Source organism: Diadema antillarum, unplaced genomic scaffold, assembly GCF_040938485.1.
Source record: "Diadema antillarum isolate AM-2024a unplaced genomic scaffold, OU_Dant_1.0 scf00000029, whole genome shotgun sequence".
Classification (NCBI taxonomy): Eukaryota; Metazoa; Echinodermata; class Echinoidea; order Diadematoida; family Diadematidae; genus Diadema; species Diadema antillarum.
Window position 1 is genome coordinate 6,639,561 of NW_027270918.1, and position 20,258 is coordinate 6,659,818.

The window sequence follows — 20,258 nt, forward strand, 5'->3', positions numbered from 1 at the left end:
AAACATTTTGATCAAAATAATTTTTGGAAAGACTTCTCTGTGTACTGGAAACATATATGAACATTCCTGTTGGTTGTGTTTTGACATTGATACTGTTGGATAAGGCTCTTAGAAAATGTGAACTTGCATGAGACAGCTGCAAGTATTATCTGGTCATTTTGATATTTGCTGCACATTCCCACTTTTGAATGTAATGTCATCATTCTTTAACTCACTTTTCTTTCTTTAAAATCATGTCAGTTGTAAATTACTCATTGCTTGATTCGCTAGAGTGTAACAGGAATATGCAGTGCCGTTCTCCTTTACTTTTGTGCTTCATTTTCTGAGCTGTAACTGCTCTTCGTTCAATATATATATGTTGTTTTTTTGTTATAATTAATGTTTTTTTTCATGATTTACTTTGAAATTGGTACACACTGTCGGTTGTATAAATTGTAATTGCAAGTGAGATGTTGGAATCCTATAATGTACGGATGTCGTAGAAATTGTTTTCAGGATTGCCATAGAAATCAACATTGCATCCTATATATACATTGCCACTCTGTTATCATGGAAAAAAAGAATTTGGTGCAGTATTGTTGAATGGATTATGCATGTAAGTGTTGGTGCAGAAAAGTAATCATATCCAACATTACAATTTCAGTAAATTTAAGGAATTATACCTGACACAATGGTCTTAGTGTAAAGCAACAGAGAAATACATCCATAGAAGTATTCTGCAGGTTTACATGACACCACAAAGTTATCAAGAATTGTTAGCAGTGCTAAATTGATATTGTGTATTACAAATTCTGTAAAACTGTGTTGGGGAAAAGAACAAATGTGAACACACGTGTTTGTTTGTCTCAAAACATCAAATTTGCCAACAACCTTTCATGTAGCATTTTTAGTGAGTGTTTTTTTTTTCTTTTTTTTTTTGGGGGGGGGGGGGGTCAGGAACCTGTAAGGTGCTTCATTTATATGCTGATGAAATCATTTATAAATGACTGAGATTTTCATAAGTAAAATTTCATAATGCCTTTTGAGCATAGAGATGATATCCTAACTTATGAATGCGTGAATTTGGGAAAGAGAGGGTGTTTTGAATGAAATCAGTAAAAACCTTCAGGATAATGACCCAAATGTTTTCTGATGCCACAAGTGCACTAAGTTACTTCATCTAGCAATGCTGTATGGTTGCAAGTATATTGCTAAAAATCATTAGCTCAAATTTTCAAATGTACATCACTTCATTCATCACTGTATCAGCATATAAACTGTTACCTCTCTTTACTTGCACAAAATCATATTTGCTAGACAAGAGCTGAAATTCTTAAGCTCACAATAATTGTAGGAAAACATTATATTTCAATGATGTGTTTTCCTAATTTTCTTTGCATTGCTATCTCAAACTTTGGTCAGATATCGTGTGGTTGGTACTTTGCTTTTTCCTATTTTCTGTTTACTTTAATGTCATTCCATCCTTTTCCAAAAGCTTCAGGAATCTTTCTTTTAGGGCAGGGTGATGGGTGATAGGGACCAGGGGATGATAGCTCACTTTATATCTAGTTACCCAGGGATTTTCATCGAACAACTGCCAAAAGAAAAAATGTTTCCATGTATCTCACAGCCACTTTATGTAGGTTTCAAGCTTGTAGGATGACATATTGTGTATATGAATAGACTTTAATCAAATATTGATTTTAGAGTGGACAGACATTTTATACAGAACTGTATCTCTGCATTTGTTATATTTTCTTTTCTTTGTGTGATATTATTCCTTTCTTTACACCCTGATAGAGGCTGAAATGTGGGCCCTTTGCAATTTGTATTATTCAGACATGTGGGTGTGGATGTATATATACTGAGATACTAGACCTGAAAAATTCTGATGTTCATATTCATTTGGGTGACATTTTTATCATGTTACGACAGGCTCTTATAATCATACTATAATTTTGTTATGGGCTTAGTATTTGTATTTTTTGTTTTGTTTTGGGATATGGATGTATGATATAATCTATACTGTCAGGTAAGACCAGAGTTGAAATCGTAAATTTAAAGAATGCCATGAAACATTGTTTTTGATCCTGTACTGTGGTGACAGAAATCCTTTTGTGTAGATGAGGTCATCTTTTGTCCCTCCCACAAAAAGCTGGCACTTTAATCAAACAGGCATGGGTTTGTTTTTTTACAAGTAGAGGGAACCACTTCAGAAATGGGTGAAAAGAAAATGTATATCTATGCAGATATCTAGTGTGTTCAAAAAGAGAGTAATATTCCATTATCGACATGATTTGTAATCAAACTTGAATGGATAAAGAGCAAAGCACAGATACAAGTTTTGGTTGTCTGTTGATGCTTCTGAACAGTATGTGACCTGCCAAAACTGTTTACACATTACTGTGCTTTTTTTTTTTTTGCATACAAGTGTATTATGGTTTCCCTTTAAGAACCTGCCCATCCAAACTGATGAATATTCATGACCGAGGTTCATTCCATGTCGGAGTCCATGGTTCTGTATGCACATATAGCATGCCACAAGAAGACCAAGGATTTTTCAAGGGTCAGGGTTGTTATGATGACCCTTGCATTACTTGTTCTACCTTCTGTCTTGGGAATATGCGGAATGTCATATCATGTACTCTATACACATGGAAAAATGAGGTGCAGTAGATATTAAAGGAAACTATTTAAATAATGTCTTGACGTTTTAGAGTGTGTTGTCTTTAAAATATACGTTGGTGGAGTCTGTGCATGATGAACAACATAAAAACTGAAAGATGGCAGAAGATTTTGAGCCCCGTTTACTGCTGTTTTATTCAGATCAACACAAACCTGTTGGCATTTAGGGCATCATCTGAAAACATAATTAATTTCTGTATAATAATAATAATAATTATATCAATTAATAAAGCGCAAAGCCTATAGACATATATTCTGCACTGCAAAAGCTTCTGATGTGCTTGATCATAATGAACAATTTTTCATTATGAAAAAAGAAAGATTTTCCTTTCTTTGGCCGGATTGGAAGGGAGTACTGTAGTATAATTATAGCATGCGTGTGTTGTCCTGTGTTGTGTTTGGTTTTAAATTAATATGCTCCTTTAAAAATCGGTCAGAATCTGAGCTGATAGTTGCCAGACATACAGTATTCAAGGGGAAAAATAGCATCGTGTTTCTCGACAGAAGGCCGCCTAGTATGAGTAGCTGCTTCAAGAAAATGTTCTGTAATTGGTGAAAGCACAATAATACCCACTTTACATGTAATATGTAGTAATATACCAGGGAGGTGGAAAGTCTTCCACCTTCCTGAATATACAATGTATATTATATATATATATATATATATATATATACATATAGATGTAGGCATAATAGTGTATAATATACATAATATTTACACACACTGTGCATTTCGCCATTGAAGTGATACATTTTTTTTTTTCATTTTTATGAAGCCAATATGCCCCTGGTCCTGCTTAGCACACAAAATCACAGCAGGCGATAAGTTGCACCGGTCTCTGTGGTGTGAAATATCTTAAATTAATAAAGTTTAGCGCCCTCGGGAACGATGTAGGGCGTACTGCGTTTCCTAGCTCGGGGTCAATGTGCCATCAATATTTGAAACTTATTACACATCTGTAAGTACATGTCATTAATTAGTAATCACCTCCCGTGTGCGTTCAAGTGTTGGTTCAGCCACAGAAGTGGCAGAAAACGCGTAATGATAGAAGATGATGTCTTATTTATCCAGGATAACCTCTACCAGAAGGCCCCGTCATTTATTGTTGTTACCCTAACAGTGCCATGTAGTAGATCCTATAAGCACCCAACTGGATTACGGTCACGTATAACTGGAGACTTCGCGGGGTCAACATTGTTCAGTGACATTATGTTTCTGTCTGCCAAAGAGCGAAAAGTGAAAGTGAAGTTAACAAAGTAAAATGTGATGCGGGCCTATAGCTGTGCAGACTGTTAAAGGGACTGTACAGTACTAGTTGAGGTGGGGATTCATGTTTTGATCACTCTTAAGTGAGATAATGAGAAACCTCTTATGAAATATGAAAGAGCATGTAATTTTAAGTAGGATCCAACATTTATTTGATGAAAATTGGTTTTCAAATGGCTGAGATATCCAAAAAAGTGATAATGATAAAAGGCGACAGGCCACAACTTTTAATATTAGGATCTCTTTGTTTCACGTTGTTTTTGGATATCTCAGCCATTTCAAAACCGATTTTCATCAAATAAACTTTTGATACCCCTTAGAATTGCATACTCTTTGACATCTCATAGAGTGATTTTTGAATATCTCGCAAAACGTTAAAAGCTAAATCCTCACCTCGACCAGAACTGTAACGGACTCAATGTTGAAAACGAAAACGGGAGGAAAACGACTCGCTGAATGATGTGTAACGAAGTATCCATCCTGGAAAAAAATGCTGAAAAACAAACAAACAAACAACAACTCTGTGCTGAAAATGACAAGACAATAATGATATGTTATTAAACCGCTAGTCAGGGATGTTCAACTTAAAAAAAAAAAAAATCCTGAAAAGAGTAAAACATCCTGCCTTATCATTTGAGATTTGAGGAGGTCGGTGCAAAATAGTGCTAACCCACACTTTTGTCAAAATTGAGTCACATGCATTTTCATAATCCTTATCCTTCAGTCTAACCTCCGTTAAAATATCATATTTGGATTCAACCAATAAGATGGTAAAAGATGCTTGCATTCATGTTTTATTAATATACAATGTATGGACTTTCCAAACACTCAACAGCGATTATCTTAAAATGACTATTGTGTGGGTTAGCACTATATTGCACCGACCCTCTCATTTCTTCTCAGAAAGAATTTGGCGATTTAGTGTCGAATGGAGGAGCATAACTACTCGAGTCCACGCGTGATTCCAACACGTACTGCTGCTCTGGCAGAAACTCGGCTCTGCTACTAGCCTTAGTCCAAGGCAGTCACGCTGTTAGCTCTGTTAGCTATGAGCGAAGAGAGCCCAAACCCGAGCGTGCCTCAGTGCCAGTAAGGGCGGTTTAAGATACTGGAATTTGAATATCATTCATGAGCCGTTAAAAAACATGATTCCATCTTCATTTTTTTTTCCATTATTCATTTGTAATAGTCAACTCCACCAAATTTAATGGACAGATTCGCCCATTGCGATATGTATCATGGTCATTAACAAAATCATTACCGATGAGAATAGGGTGTATCTTGGTTTATTGATACTTGGCATAGTAGTAGTTGATCGTGATTTTGGTAGTGTTATTCGGTAACTCAAAAGCTCAAGTTCTGAACGAGTCCCCAAAGGCCCCGCTCACTGCTTCAGACTTGCCTCCTCGTTGGCCTGGCTTGGCTTGACAGCCCTCTTTCTGTCCTCTTCTCTTTCACCTCCTACAGCTCGTTTGTCTTTCACAAAGGCTACGTGCCTTGGTACATTCAGGGATGATGTCCCCGTTTTTTCCACCTCATGTCATGTGAAGAAATCTACTTTTAAGCCGAATATTGTGAAAGTTATCCCATTCAAATGACAGTGAAAACAGGGTAGTCTAGAAAACAGTGTGCTTCAGCTTGTCAGTCTTTCCAAGTACTGGCCTCCTTAGAGAGTGAGCAAAACATGCATGTGCATTACATTATTTGTTCTATGTACGAACGGACTTACCTCACAATAATCGTCACTTAGGGTCAAACTTCCCGAAGACGATTACGTATTATGGCATTGTTTTTTTTTTTTTCAATTTGTTCGCCGTTGATGGAACTAGAAAGTGTTCGGACACGATTGTAGTTCTTGTGGAAAAGAGATTATTCATGCAATGAATTTTACGTCCCTAAAGAATATCAATGTCTATTCCGAACGCATCTCTGACACATCCGACCTTCTAACTCTAACCGTACCCGCGGCAACTTGTTACACGTAATATCCGTCGCGTCTTTGAAAGAGTGGTGTCGAGATGGGTCATATCTTCAGAGCAGGTTGTTGAGGATGAAAACAGAAGGGCAAACACTATACAATCCGTCATGGCAGATGAGGGGTACTGCAGTATAGGCCTATGTTGTCAGGTGACTTTGTGGATCAACAAGGACTGGAGTTAAAATAGCCTATCATCTGGTTGGTAGGATAATAATGCGAATGATTAACTTTGTCTAACCAAAATAAGATGGAAATGAAGTACATCAAAGGACGTTCGCGGCTAGGCTAGACACCTCCTCATTAGGATGAGGACTTTCAGTCATCACATCATTCTGCTGAAGAAGCGTCTGGCCTAACCGCGAAAGTCTTTTCAGAGGTAACTCTTTTCCATCTTATTTTTGGGTTGTGACAAAATGAATTATTCGCATCAAGGACTGGACTGACCTTCGAAAGCGACGCATTCCTATCAAAACTGAATATTTTCACTTCACATAAACTACCATAGAGCAATTGAGTATATGAATATAAGAACGACCGAAGTCCATGGAAGACCATTTCGAGTAAACTTAAAAGAAACCTTCATATCTTTTTTATTTGTCCAATTATATTCTATTTATGGTGAGGCCATTTTGTGTGATGGACTTGGGTCGTTCTTTTGAATCATATACATGACATTCTGCTATAGAGATGAGAGGATGAGAGAGGGCGCTATAATATGACTGTAAGAATGACCCAAGTCCTTCATTCTTACATTCATATAAGATTTAACTCATTCATTTCAGGCACTTCTGGGGGTAATTAGGATTTATCATTTATACACAAGATGAGTCCATGCATAAGCTACAATTTCCCATGTCAAACTGAATTTGGCCAAAAATTATATTCAGGTCTTCAATTGAAACGCAGAGCGAATAGCAGGGTCGGTGTTCTGCCTTCTTCTGCGTCTCGTTGATGGTACGGAAAAGCCAATCGCTTGCGGGCTATTATGCCTCTGTATTGACGATTCACCGCAAAATGCTCTGATCTAATCCAACATCCGCGGGTGCCGCATATCGAGTTTGGCGTAATTCCTCCACACTCCTTCGCCTCTAGTTTCCTCGGCCTACCCCCATTTTCTGTCTTTTTGCATGCTAAGAGAGGGAAACCTATTGATTCAACGACAGGTGTGACAACCTGCGACCACCATAAACACACATTCTTAGCAAGATGTGGTGTTTAGAGTGCATCGAGGCATGATCTTAACTCGTCTCGATGTGTTGACATGGGTGGGGAGAGTGTATAGCGCCCTCCTTCACACGTCGTAGGCAAATGTCCTCCTAAATCGACTTATCGTTGAGTGGCTTTCGTCGGTTAACTGTGTGCCATACCTGACAGCTAACTCTGCATATTTTTTTCTGTCATTAAAAGAAAAAGTACATTAAACATTATTTGCCTCCTCTTTGAATACGTTCAACTGTCTTTAAAATGTGATACACAAGTGGTATACATTGTATGACGAACTTTATACTGAAATAAAAGTACTGATTAATCTGATTTAATCATGTACATTCTACAGTCAGAAAACATCCAACGAGATCGATGTAATAACATGTTCTTCAATGTAAGATGATACGCCGTGAAATTCAGAGGCGCCAATCTCATGATGAAAAGCCGATAATATCTGCAGGAACACTTTACCCAGTTGCTTGAGGGGCTAAATTACGGTTAGTCTGGCAAAACTGTCTTGATCTGATGGTTGCATTGAGGATGAAATTATTTTGAAGTCCGCAGACACAGTCACGCTGTCCGGGTAAAGATTGAGCCAGACAAAGCAAAGTCTCCATACCAAAATGAGATTTTATTATAAAATCCTACTTCAGTGGACTATATTAATTTTGAGGACGATGAAGACAATGAAGACTTTTTACTCCCCTGCGGAAGTGTTGTTGCACTCACCATTGCCTTCGGTCTGACCGCTCTGCACTGCAAACTAATAACATTGCGAGGTACTCGTATTCAATAATTTGTATGATTGAATGAGGCAAATTAAAAAAAAGACAGCCTGATTTCTCTTTCTTGCATGTCAAATGCGCACATAAACATCTTAATTATCATAGATGTGTGAAGTGAACGTTGCCGTGATATGCGTCAGTTTTGTTTTAATTATGAGGCAATAATTATAGGAAGCCAAAATAACTAGGCCTACATCATCAACAAAGAAACATGAAACACATTAATGAATCAATTAAAGAATATGCATGGAACAGTAATGATCACAAGCCCAAAGTATCCCGATTTTCACGTCTGCATAACGTAAGAATCTAGAACACAATTTGCTCACGTGACAGCATCGTCACTCTTTTGGTACTGTGGCTAGCTGTAAATGAGCCTTCTCACAAACAGGTTTGAGGCGCTCTTACTCCAAATCGTATCCATCACAGCTGTCGGAGATACACTGGCTTGAATATAGGGGATAGTATTCCACCATCTTACACTGTCGCCCGGGGGACTCTTCTTCCGTAACATATACGATGTACGTACAGTGTGTAGCTGTTTGGTGCAGACGAGTAAAAGGTGTCGAAATTATAGAACGCCCTTTTTGGGAGTGTGTATTCTTCGTGGGATCGGGATGGTACACAACGCGCCTGATCGCGTTTACCGCGTTGCCAGTAGACATCGTAAATTTGTAACACATAAAAGCGTAAACGTGGTTTCTGGTATTCGCTGTAATGATCGTTGAAGATTTTGGAAGGCAAGTGTGTCACTATGCCAGTCCCCTCATGTTATTCGGCATCGAAGAGCAAGTTTTGAACATGCGGTCAGACGAGGCGAAAACAGAACAAAAAAAAAAGCAAAACAAAACAAATAAAAAGTGATGTTTGAACTTTGGTCCCTTCAACGACATTTTGAGCAATAATTATAGGCATAATATTAATATTTTTAGGCGCATTCAAGAGAGCCATACAAAGAAATGAAAGAAGCAAAAAAAAAAAACACTTTTCAAACTTTAGATCGCTGGTATATATAGGAGAACACTTTCATTCACGAGTTTGTGTTTTCTTTCTTCATATACTGTATACGCTATAATTTTCGCGTACATAAATTTTCGCGAATTGCCGCTGTCACACATTTTCGCGAGTGGTTAAATTCGCGATTGGGGGACCAGAGAAAATATGAAGTGGCAAAGAAAGTGTGAATTTTCAACTTACTAGCAAATAAGAATGATACTAGTTATACCACTGCATGAAAAAAACTTACCAAACTCTGCGAACTAGTAAGTTAGAATTCAACATTTTTGAAGTGGTTAATTCCATCGCGCTAGATTTCTGATGAGTGGTCCCCTTGCGATAATGGATTGACTCTCTACAGTATTCATAAGTAGACGTGGACGTGCTATATGTACGTAAACAAGCTTAGCCAGTATGGTCTGTTCGGTAAGCCGTAACATGGTATACTACATTTTGTAGTACTGAAATGTTCGTATCATCAAGGCAAGGGATTCATTTTGGAAGGTAATATTTTCGCGTGTTGTTAATTTTACGAATAGCTCCCGACTCGTGAAATTCGCGAAAATAAAACCCCCGCGAAATATATAGCGTTAGGTGACACATTGCATGATGGGAATATAAAAAAAAAAAACGCTGTCCCAACTCTACTACGTTCATATAGGAAAACTCGAGACGAAACGATTCCGATTATAAAGAGAATAAACTGAATTTTTTGTCTGCATAAACAAACGAACGAACAATCTTGCTTTAAGTGAGAATCATTCGCGATGTATCTTTCGGTATTATAACCGTAAAGTTTCCGTCCAAACATGTCGAAACTCGTAGATGGATCATCATCCAAATGTCGATCAAAATTTAAATCTTGCAGTCGGCTATGTGCGAACTAGCTATGGTTGCCACGGGGAGCATGATTATGCAATGCTATACCGCATGCTGCTCAAAGGGTTGGCTTCCTGGCGCCGCGCGCGGTAAAATTAGACTTACCCCATACAGGGAGGGCGTGCAGGAATTTAAAGTAGGCGTGGAATCATTATTCATTCAGGCCTATCCTTATTTCTTTTTGTAATGACACATCGTTTATCTAAGACCAATAAGAGCCATAAAAATCTCAAATCATTCTCTGTGGTAATATTCTTTAAACACGAAGGAGGAAAAAAACCCTCAACATTTTCCAAAACACCCTCCCCCAAAACTCGCTGACCGCAGCTTGCGTTGAAGGGGGATGCGTTTGCATTCCTTAACTTGTGATAATAGTGTGCCTCTACCTTATCTTTTCTTTCCTTGTAGTCTCTGCTTTACTCTCCGTCCCCCTTCTTCTTTAACATCGACGAGTGTGCTCTTTGATGCTCCTCACGTGGCAACGGGTTTGTATGATGGGACAATTACAGAGTGATAAAATAAAGAATGATAAACTGGAGCTCACACTTTTATTTATTTATCTTATTTATAAAGTCTTCTTTAAAAGCAGGGTAGTCCCATTCAGTGCCACAAAGGCCTGCTTTACAAGGGAGCCCTGCGTTGATACTACATTACATTACATGTGCACACAATAAAAGACAAGAACAAAACAAACATAGATATGATACAGCTAAAGAACAATCGGTTCGTGAGAACATAAAACACATAAGAAAGAACATAAAACGAGTGGAGAAAATAGATATCATCATAATTCGTAGCTAGTGCAAAGGGTTCGTATCAAATGAGCGATTGGTGTTGACGTACACGATTCTTAAATGTTTGCAATGAGGAGGCTGTTTGAATAAAAATGGGTAACTCATTAAATGATTTGCTTGCACTTCGAGTGAGAGACAATTAATTTGTCTCGATCCGGGACTGCATTGTTTCATCAACATCAATCCTATTCCGGAAGGTCACACCGGCTCGATACAACTTTCGTGAAAGACGGTGTTTACCCGGCAAAATATTTTGATCGACCACCATCTATACCAAACAGCCTGAACAAGGGAGCCGACAGTCGATCAAGGAAAAACGTATTAGAAAGTTAAAAATTCTGATGACCCCTGACCTAGGAAGCTATTATGCCACTTTTCGCGATGTCTTTGTGAGCGTTTCTCTATGTTACCGAAATAATTCTTCCATTCTACTAGGTGTTTCAAAAAACATTTCCCACTTTTGATCATTAATAGCTCAAAAACCATTCATCTGATAAAGCTGTCATTGATATAAATAATAGCTGAATAGTGTACAATTTGGTTGAAGGTGCTTTGAATGTAAAAGCATAAATCACTTTCATTAAATATAAGATTGACTTTGAAGTAAGGTTTCAGATTTTGGCCAAATTTTAACCCTCTGTACAAAAATTGAACCTTGCACAGGAACCAATGATGTGTATGTGAGTGTGTGCTGACAATGGCCCTGAACAATGGACATGCCTGAACCACCTGTTGACTAGGCGTCAGTCTCGTGCTCCCAGGCACATGAATGCTTAATCAATAATTCATGTGGATTGCCCTGGGCACTGCTAGTCTGGATTCATGCACGGTAAAGGGTAAACTGCATGCACATGGAAAAAGGAAGCACACGTTTCCATGTGCTTGCAAACACCACATTCCATTCCAGCTGGCAATCATTTTAAATTTTTGCTTCACATATCACTAAATTTTGGATATAAATAAGCATAAATGATCTAAAGTTCCTCGTTTTAATATAACTGTCTACTGATTAAATAGTCTGACAAATGTTTCGCTTTTTGTTTTTATCATTTTTGGTAAAGAGTTCAGCAGCATTTATCATTGGGGCGATATGTTTCACAGTAGATTTATTTAAGGCTCCATTTACACAAGTGTATACTCTAATTGATTTTCTTTGCTGCCTGTCACCATGTTTACGATAGAACAGAAGGTATTCATTGTAATTTCGTTTTTCAGAAGTAGGGAGAGCACTGTCGAGACCCAACGACAGTATCGGCAGGCGTTTGACCTTACACAGATACTGCCAGAGGCTGAATAAAGACTAGTTGTGATAGTGGGATTTCTCATGAAAAAATAATGAAGCATTCAAACCCTAACCATTGTTTAGGACCATTGTCAGGGTGTTAATCACACACTCCCATACACACCCATTGACCCCTGTGCAAAGTGAAATTTTGTACAGAGGGTTGAAAATAGAGCAAAATCTGGAACCTAATCGTGAAATTAATCATGGATATTATGAAACTGATTTATGCTTTCATATTCAAACTACCTTCAACCAAATTGTACACTATTCAGCTATTACTCATATCAATGACAGTGTTATCTGATATATAGTTTATGACTTATTAAGAATCAAAAGTGGAAAATGTTTTTTGAAACACCTAGTATATACAGTAAATGCTGTATTTTACCTGTTGTGTATTTACAGTGAAAAAGCAATGCTTTGTGGTATAATCAGCTGAATCTTTCATATCATTGCAACCTATTTGCTGCTTTTGTCATTTTTTATTCTCTGCCACACAGCGTATTTAAGTTTTCACTAGGTGGGACAAGTCTGTGGCAGTTCTTTAATTTTTCATGAGCGACTGTAAGCTTTGAATACAGTTTTAGAGTAACCAGCAAATTCTCTTTATGAAATCATGTTTGGAATAAAGATTACTTATTGTAGAGCGTGCAAAATATCTTGGTCCGATTTTTTCCCCGCAATTTCGTATGTTCGCTTTGCTATATTTTGGAGCAATTCCTGAAGAAATTCGAATAAGTTGAATGATATTCTCTGAGTATATTGTCATGGAAAGAAAAAGAAACAAAACTTCCTCATGTCGCCTTTCGTACAGAGCCATGGCGACGGACAGCTGTTGATACGACCCAGGGTGTCATCTTAAAACCCGGTCGGGTACGCAGACGACATCCAAGCGAGACGATTTTATGACTCCCCTGGCAACGGCCATGCATCTTCGCGATTTTCGTCTGTCTGCCGCTCATGAGCTGCGTACGGCTGGATCGACATGCCTTTCTTCCTTCAGCGCGAATTATCCGAGATATCAACATAATAATTGTCTTGATGGTTCTTCACAGTGTAGGAATGTTGGAACCTTGACATGAGGACGAGTGGCCTGAAAAATGAAACATTTCGCAGGTTCTCATCCGAAAAGACAGTTCTATAGTTGGCATTGTGACAAAGTGTTATGTTAGAGTGTTTTTTTTTCTTCTTCTACATTTAAAGAACTGTGAGGTATGATAGGAAAGGCATCCCGACTCGTCAATGCTATAACGCAGCCAGGATTTGAAAGTCTCAAACCACAAATTACACATCAATTTATTGACATCAGGAAAGCATAGAAAAATGCTGAATCAGCAAAATGTAAATTAATCACAAACCCTTTATCTTTTTGCTTAGTGCAATTTAGTGCACTTAAGGCGGTTGCAGATAATACAAAAAAGGGCGTTGAGAATCGTGTTGCAAGTTGATAATCGTTTCAACCGCCACTGTCTGATAATCATTGATCGTTGGAAAAAGCAAGCATTAATTTTCATCTTCAAACTGCTTATAACTTTCTACCAGAAAGTTTATGTAAACGTCTCTAGAATAGAGTAAGCCACTACGATCTACGTAATCATGAAAATATTCTTTACCTCCCTAAGCCCAAATCAACTATTCTTAAAAATAGCACTCTATATTCGGCATCGAGTTTATTCAATACATTGCCAGCAGAAACAAGATCCTCTGCATTCTCAAGAGCAATTTCGCACATTTCCTTTGCTAATTATTCTCTACTTAATTGATTATATCAAATTTCTCAAAGTGATACGCAATGCTTAAGTGATACGCAATGCAATTACCGTCTCCCACTAACCTGTCACATGTTTGATTTTTCCTCTCTTTTTTGTCTGTACTTTCACATTGTATACTCCTTGACTTTTTATATCTTTTTTTGGCGTTGGTTTGTAATGATAATTTTATGTTTTTATGTGCATTCTCTTCTAGTATGATTTCTATGATTTGTTATCATTTCACGACCCTGCTGAAAAACAGCTTATAGCTGATAGCAAGCTTTTTACAGTGGTTAAATAAATAAACTCAACTCAACTCAACTCAACCGTCTTCTTGTAAGTCCTTGGAGAAAACAAAACTGGAGCAATTGTCACAGGAGCACATGTCGTGTCACCGTGGAAAGCACACGAACACTAGACATGACTACATAGATCTGTGCCTGGGAACTAAATGGAAGTCGACGTATTGGTTTGTACTACCTTTATTCTTCTTCCATCACTCGTGTAATGCAGGATAGTCACGCCTGCATCTTTTCTTCTTGACTTCAAGCAACGGCAATCACCAGAAGAAGGAGAAGGCTCGGTTGCATAGGCACCGGAAGTGGGGGGGGGGGCGGCCGCCCCCCCCCCCAATCCAAAAAGTGGGGGGCAAAACGCATTTTTGCCCCCCCCAAAAAAGCCCCCCCCCCAAAAAAAAAAAAAAAAAAAAAATAGTAATAATGATAATAAAAATAAATGAATAAACAAAGAAAATAAAATAAATATGTATATATATGAATAAAAGGGAAAAAATATGGCTACAAATGGCAGCTTTTCGACTGTAAAATGTCAAAATTTTCAAGCTCACTCGCTTCGCTCGCTCGCATCCAGCAGTTGAGCCCGGTGCGCCTCCCCCTTAATTTCTAAAGCGAAAAACATAGCTACGACGGCAGTTGTTGGACTCTAGAATGTCAAAATTTTCAAGCTCGCTCGCTTCGCTCGCTCGCATTGAATCGTTATGCCATTCTCCTAATGTTGCTGACAGTAATTGCCAGTAGTTGCGCCCGATGCCCCCACCCCTTAATTTTCAAAGCGAAAGATAAATATAGCTACAAACGGGAGTTTGGGGACTGTAAAAATTAATGTCAAAATTTTCAAGCTCGCTCGCTTCGCTCGCTCGCATTGAATCGTTATGCCATTCTCCTAATGTTGCTGACAGTAATTGCCAGCAGTTGCGTCCGATGCCCCCCCCCCCCTTAATTTCCAAAGCGAAAGATATAGCTACAAACGGGAGTTTGGGGACTGTAAAATGTCAAAATTCTCAAGCTCGCTCGCTTTGCTCGCTCGCATTGAATCGTTATGCCATTCTCCTAATGTTGCTGCCAATAATTGCCAGCAGTTGCGCCCGATGCGCCCCCATTTATTTCAAAGCGAAATATGTAGCTACAATTAAAACTCCAAATTGGAACTGTAGAATATCAAAATTTTCAAGCTCGCTCGCTTCGCTCGCTCGCATTTTATTGTTATGCCATTCACCTTATGTTGCTGACAGTATATAATTTGTCGATCGTTTCACACCGTCATTCCATAATCCATGTAAGGAAAACTTACAATGTTCCTCAATGACTGCGTTGTTGAATGTATCACATTCCGTAATGTATTGTAGTCCCATTATTGCTCACGCACACACGCAGAAGCATACAGACCGTCAAAATTACTTTATGGTTCCCCCCATGTTTCGACCCACCGTACGCCACTTTACATACATATATATATATATATATATATATATATATATATATATGTGTGTGCGTGTGTGTGTGTGTGTGTATGTATGTGTATATTGTGTAACATAATTATGCATGGTCTAATCTTGAGCCCCCTCCAATGTTTGCCCCCCCCCCCCCCAATCCAAAACTGCTTCCGGCGCGCCTGCTCGGTGGTCTAGTGGAAGTGGACGCATGATTGGAGATCAGGAGGTCGTAAGTTCGAATCCTGCTCAAGTATGTACGCCCATGATTTTTTTTAATCTTTTTTTTTATCATGGCTACTACTAAAACACCGATCGATTCAGTGCTTATTTACGTCGATGTAGGGCAATTTGTCAATCAGTTGCATTTAGATTTTGTCTTAGCGACATTTATTATGTACATAGCACTGGCGTAGCCAAGGGGGGGGGGGGCAATAATTATTGGGGCGGTCCCTCCCCCCCCCCCCTCCCCACCTAAGATTTGGACTGGGGATTTGGGAGGCGGAAAAAATATAAAAATTACGTGTACACTGTATCCATGTTCTCCCTTTCAACCTTTCATCAAGTAGGATCGCCTTTTTTTTTCAATATTTCACTCAAAGTATGCACCAGATCGTTGAATTTCAATTAAAAAAATGCAAAATCTCTCGCGCTTGGCAGGGGGTATTCCCCCTTCAAAACCCTCCCGTCTGTTGGTCCCTTTCCCTAGCCTCAGTACACGTTTTAGATTTACAAAAAATTCTGAATCATTCTGAGTGCACAAGACTTATCACTCATATTCCGGAAACTCAAAGTTTCCTCATGTACAAGAGGAATATCCCCAACCCTTCCCTCAACCTTTTCTTCCTTTAAAAAGCCAAAAGTTCTATCGTACGGGAAGGGTGGTGATAACACTCGCCCACGCCTTCTTCCTGCTCGTCCCCCTCCCCATGCGTACTAGCAGACTGTTGCTACAATCTAAACGTAAGCAGTTTTCCATATGAACGTTTAACTGCAATCAGAAAATTATACAGAATCTCCTTCTACAGACTTGCTACACTTCTCTTCTGATTGACAAATTTCCAGATATTTTAACAAAAGTGTGCGCCAGATTGTTGAATTTTCAGTTCTAAAACTAAAAAAAAAATGCTCCCTTGAATATGGCAGAGGTATCTTCCCACCCTCTCATTGCTTGGTCTCCTCTACAGACTTAGTACACTTTGGAGAATGACAATTTCCGAATTTTCCACAAAAAGTGTGCTCCAGATCGCTCTATTTCAATTTTAAAAACGCAAAAAGTCCATCGAGCGGGAGGGGGAATCCCCCTCCCACACCTTCCCCCGAAGCTCTACCTAACTGGACTTTATACATACACACACATGTTGCACATTCGGAATAAGAGCTAAATTTCGTGATTTTAACAATTCCCTGCAAAAAAAGCCCTGTTTCCATTATTATTTGGCACTAAAGTATTGCATAAAAGTATTGCACCAAAAGTTTGCACCAGATCGCTGAATTTCAGGTCTGGAGTGCAAAATCACCTTCGCGTGGGAGGAGAAATACCCTTATCTAGTCCAATGCTAGCAGTACAGCCTATTTCCATTGTAGGGTGATGTTGGATAACTGAGATTTTGATTGCAATCACACATTTTGTTAAGAGAATTTATAACCTTTGACACTTACATTAACGTATTCTTTGGGTGATTTCAAGTCCGGTGCTAGTGCTAGTGCTAGTGCTATCTGAGCACTAGCACCGGCGATAAAACCGAACTTGAAATCACGTCGGTGTTGGGAGTTGACGTATTTCCGGTAGTTGGTGCTGGGCTCGGTATTGAATGTCGTCTGCTGAACTGAGCTCCGCCGTTCATGCTACATGTAATACAGCGGTCGCCCACGAAACGTACACGAACACTGCAGACATGGCTACATAAATTTGAGCCTGGGAGCAAGATTAAGATAGTTGTGTATTTAAGAAGGGATGGAATTTGAGGCGACACCTCGGTGTTAGGATCGATAATTTTGATCGGTATCGCTTCGTTAATCTGACCGCCGGTGTTGGAGCTCGATTTAGCGCAGTTATTTGGGAGCTTGCACTAGCACTAGCACCGAACTTGAAATCACCCATTGTTACTCACAGAATGTTCAAAGTGTAGGTCTACAATATTGCCAATTTTTGCACACGTTTTGCTATACAGGACACTGTAAGCTAGTGTTTTAAACCAGGAATCTCATTAATCATTCCATACGCTAAATTGACAAAATCTCTTAATCTTTTACTTAGCACGATTTCAAACAGCAAACAGACAGATAAGGAAAATTTTGGTAATGAGAAAGAGAACATAATTGGTTAACATTGTGTCAGAGAGGAGTTGCAATCAATTTACCAGCACGTATATGCCATTCAGATAGGAACGCACACGTAACTTAACGTTTCTATCCTTTTGAACAAAGCCGTTTATATGTCTTTGCAAAATACAACCAAAGTGTGCGTAGATTGTGAACTGTCAGTGCTTGAACTTTCCACTTTCATTTGCAATCATGCAAATTACGAAGCATAAGATAAATAGTTCGTTTTCCATGAGAAATATCATGTTGGCATGTTTGGGGGATAGTGAAAATTAGGATTGGAATACAAAGTATAACAATCACTTCAATTTAAAATAATATTTATTTCCCTAGCGATGACATCAGGACATACGATTGAGGGATGCGCTGATAGAAGTCAATCTCGTCAAAGCCGGTGTACATATCAATTCCCCTCCAACACCCCTTCTGTTAACCTCACGTGTGTCGTGAGTGGATTCAAACCTAACATTTCCATGCTGTGGACCGAGGATTTGGGAAAGAGACTAAGTTCCGTGGTTTCACTACAGAGCACACTTTCTGATGGCACATACGAGAGGTTCGAGACAATCACTGTTACAGCTATACATGGACGAGAGCAAACCTTCATGTGCTTGGCTACCGGTGACTCACTGAATGGAACGTCGACCCGAGAAATCACCGTTCTGCCTTTTTCAGGTTTCGTGACATGTTGCCAATTTTATGTTTCCGAATCATAACTTGTATACAATTGATATTACTTAAATTAATGTTCTAAATGAGATTGGTCACGGAGAAGTATAATTCAATGACTCATCCTTAGAGCAAAGTAACATTCCGGCACAAAAGAGTCCATTTTGCTAGTCCGCCAATACTAGTAAAAATGCATAGGGGCCTACAGGAAAAATATTTACCAATTCAAATGGATAAAAAAAGGAGGTAAAAAAAAAAGCACCCTTACGACTATTTGCAGGAGTACGGTCACAAGTCCAACTCCCACGAGTTATACAGCCCAGAATCCATACATCCGTGATCTCGACACTTCTTAGGCAAGTTAGGCCCTTGAGTTTAGGCATCAAAAACGGCCCAGGACTCCGACACTCATCACTCCGATATCGCTTGGCTTTTCATGCATGTAGTGTCAGTCTCATGGGCCTTTTTTTTTTTTTTTGCCTGGTGTCAGATTCGTAGGCCTCGTTAGCCTTGTGTCGGTCTCCTAGGCCTTGTTTGCATAGTGTCGGACTCCTGGGCTTTTTTGGATAATGTCGAGCTGGTAGGTTGTATGACTTGTGAGCTATCGTAAGACTCCAACCTTTTATGAATGTCGAGCTCGTTGGCCGTATGACTCGTGGGTGTCGGTCTCTTAAGCCCCCGTTCCACTATCACGATCTGGACCCCGATCTGTCCCGATCTAGCAGATCGGAAGAGAGCGGCAAAAGCGTACGAGGATCGGAAGCATCGTAGCAGCAGCGTGTGGAGGTCGGGGTTGGAGCGGGCATTTTTTCAGATCGGGAAGAAATTTTGAACCTGTTCAAAATTTCTTCCCGATCTCCCCGATCAAAATTGACCTAATTTTATACCCCGTTCCCACTGCTGAGCAGATCAACTCGATCAAGCGAGATCAATCCCGATCACCTATTTTTACCCGAGCAATCCCGACCAAATGCTCGATCGTCCTTCAACACGATCCCTTCCCGACCGCTATTCGATCTTTTACGATCCACATCCGACCATTCTCGACATCTCCAGAATCTCTCCTCGACAACCACACAGATCTCTACTCGATCATCCCGATCTACACAATCAATACACGATCGCTACACGGTCAATACTCGATTTCTACTAGACTTCTTAGACCAGCTCGACATGACTCGATCTGTGTAAGATCTTGCATCGAACGGGTCGGCAGGTTCGTACAGTGATCGAGTGAAAGAAGAATTGGTTACACTATTCGTTTGGTTATATCAGACAACTCAGTATTCATGCTTGAATACGGCGTGGCCCAAAAGAGTGCTATGAAACTGACTATTAATTGCAAAAGCATGAATGAACGAAAGAAATGATTATCTTTTTCGCACTTTTGTCAGTCCATTTGATAAAAAGGTTCCTTCAATTTAGCGAAAATCCTCATCACTGCACATTCTGTCATTCAAAATTGCAAGTTGTTCGTTCAATTTAGCATTCACATCAATGAGATTTGCACATGTGCCTTTCGAATTCGTAAAACGGGCATTCAAATTGGCACGTGCTCTGCAGTCATTCAAATTCGCCAGCACTGGCGAAATGGGTATTTCAATCATTCAATTTCGCGTATATGGGCAGTCAAATTCCTTACATGTTTACTGAATATAACGTCATCTTATTTCATTTTGAAAAGGTGATAACATTTAAACGCGTATTTCTGTGTGACTTATTGTTTCATCCACGCACTGTTAAGCAGTAAAAGTATCGTATTTTTGACCGTAATCTTATTATATAACTCGAGTTTGCTGTTCTGTAACGCCCCTGCTCTTTCATACATGACATTTTAGGCCCATATGAAACAATACTCTATTCTAACTTCATCTTCTTAGTCATGACGGCTCAAGTTAGATACAAATGTATTTCTCAAGGGGACAGAAAA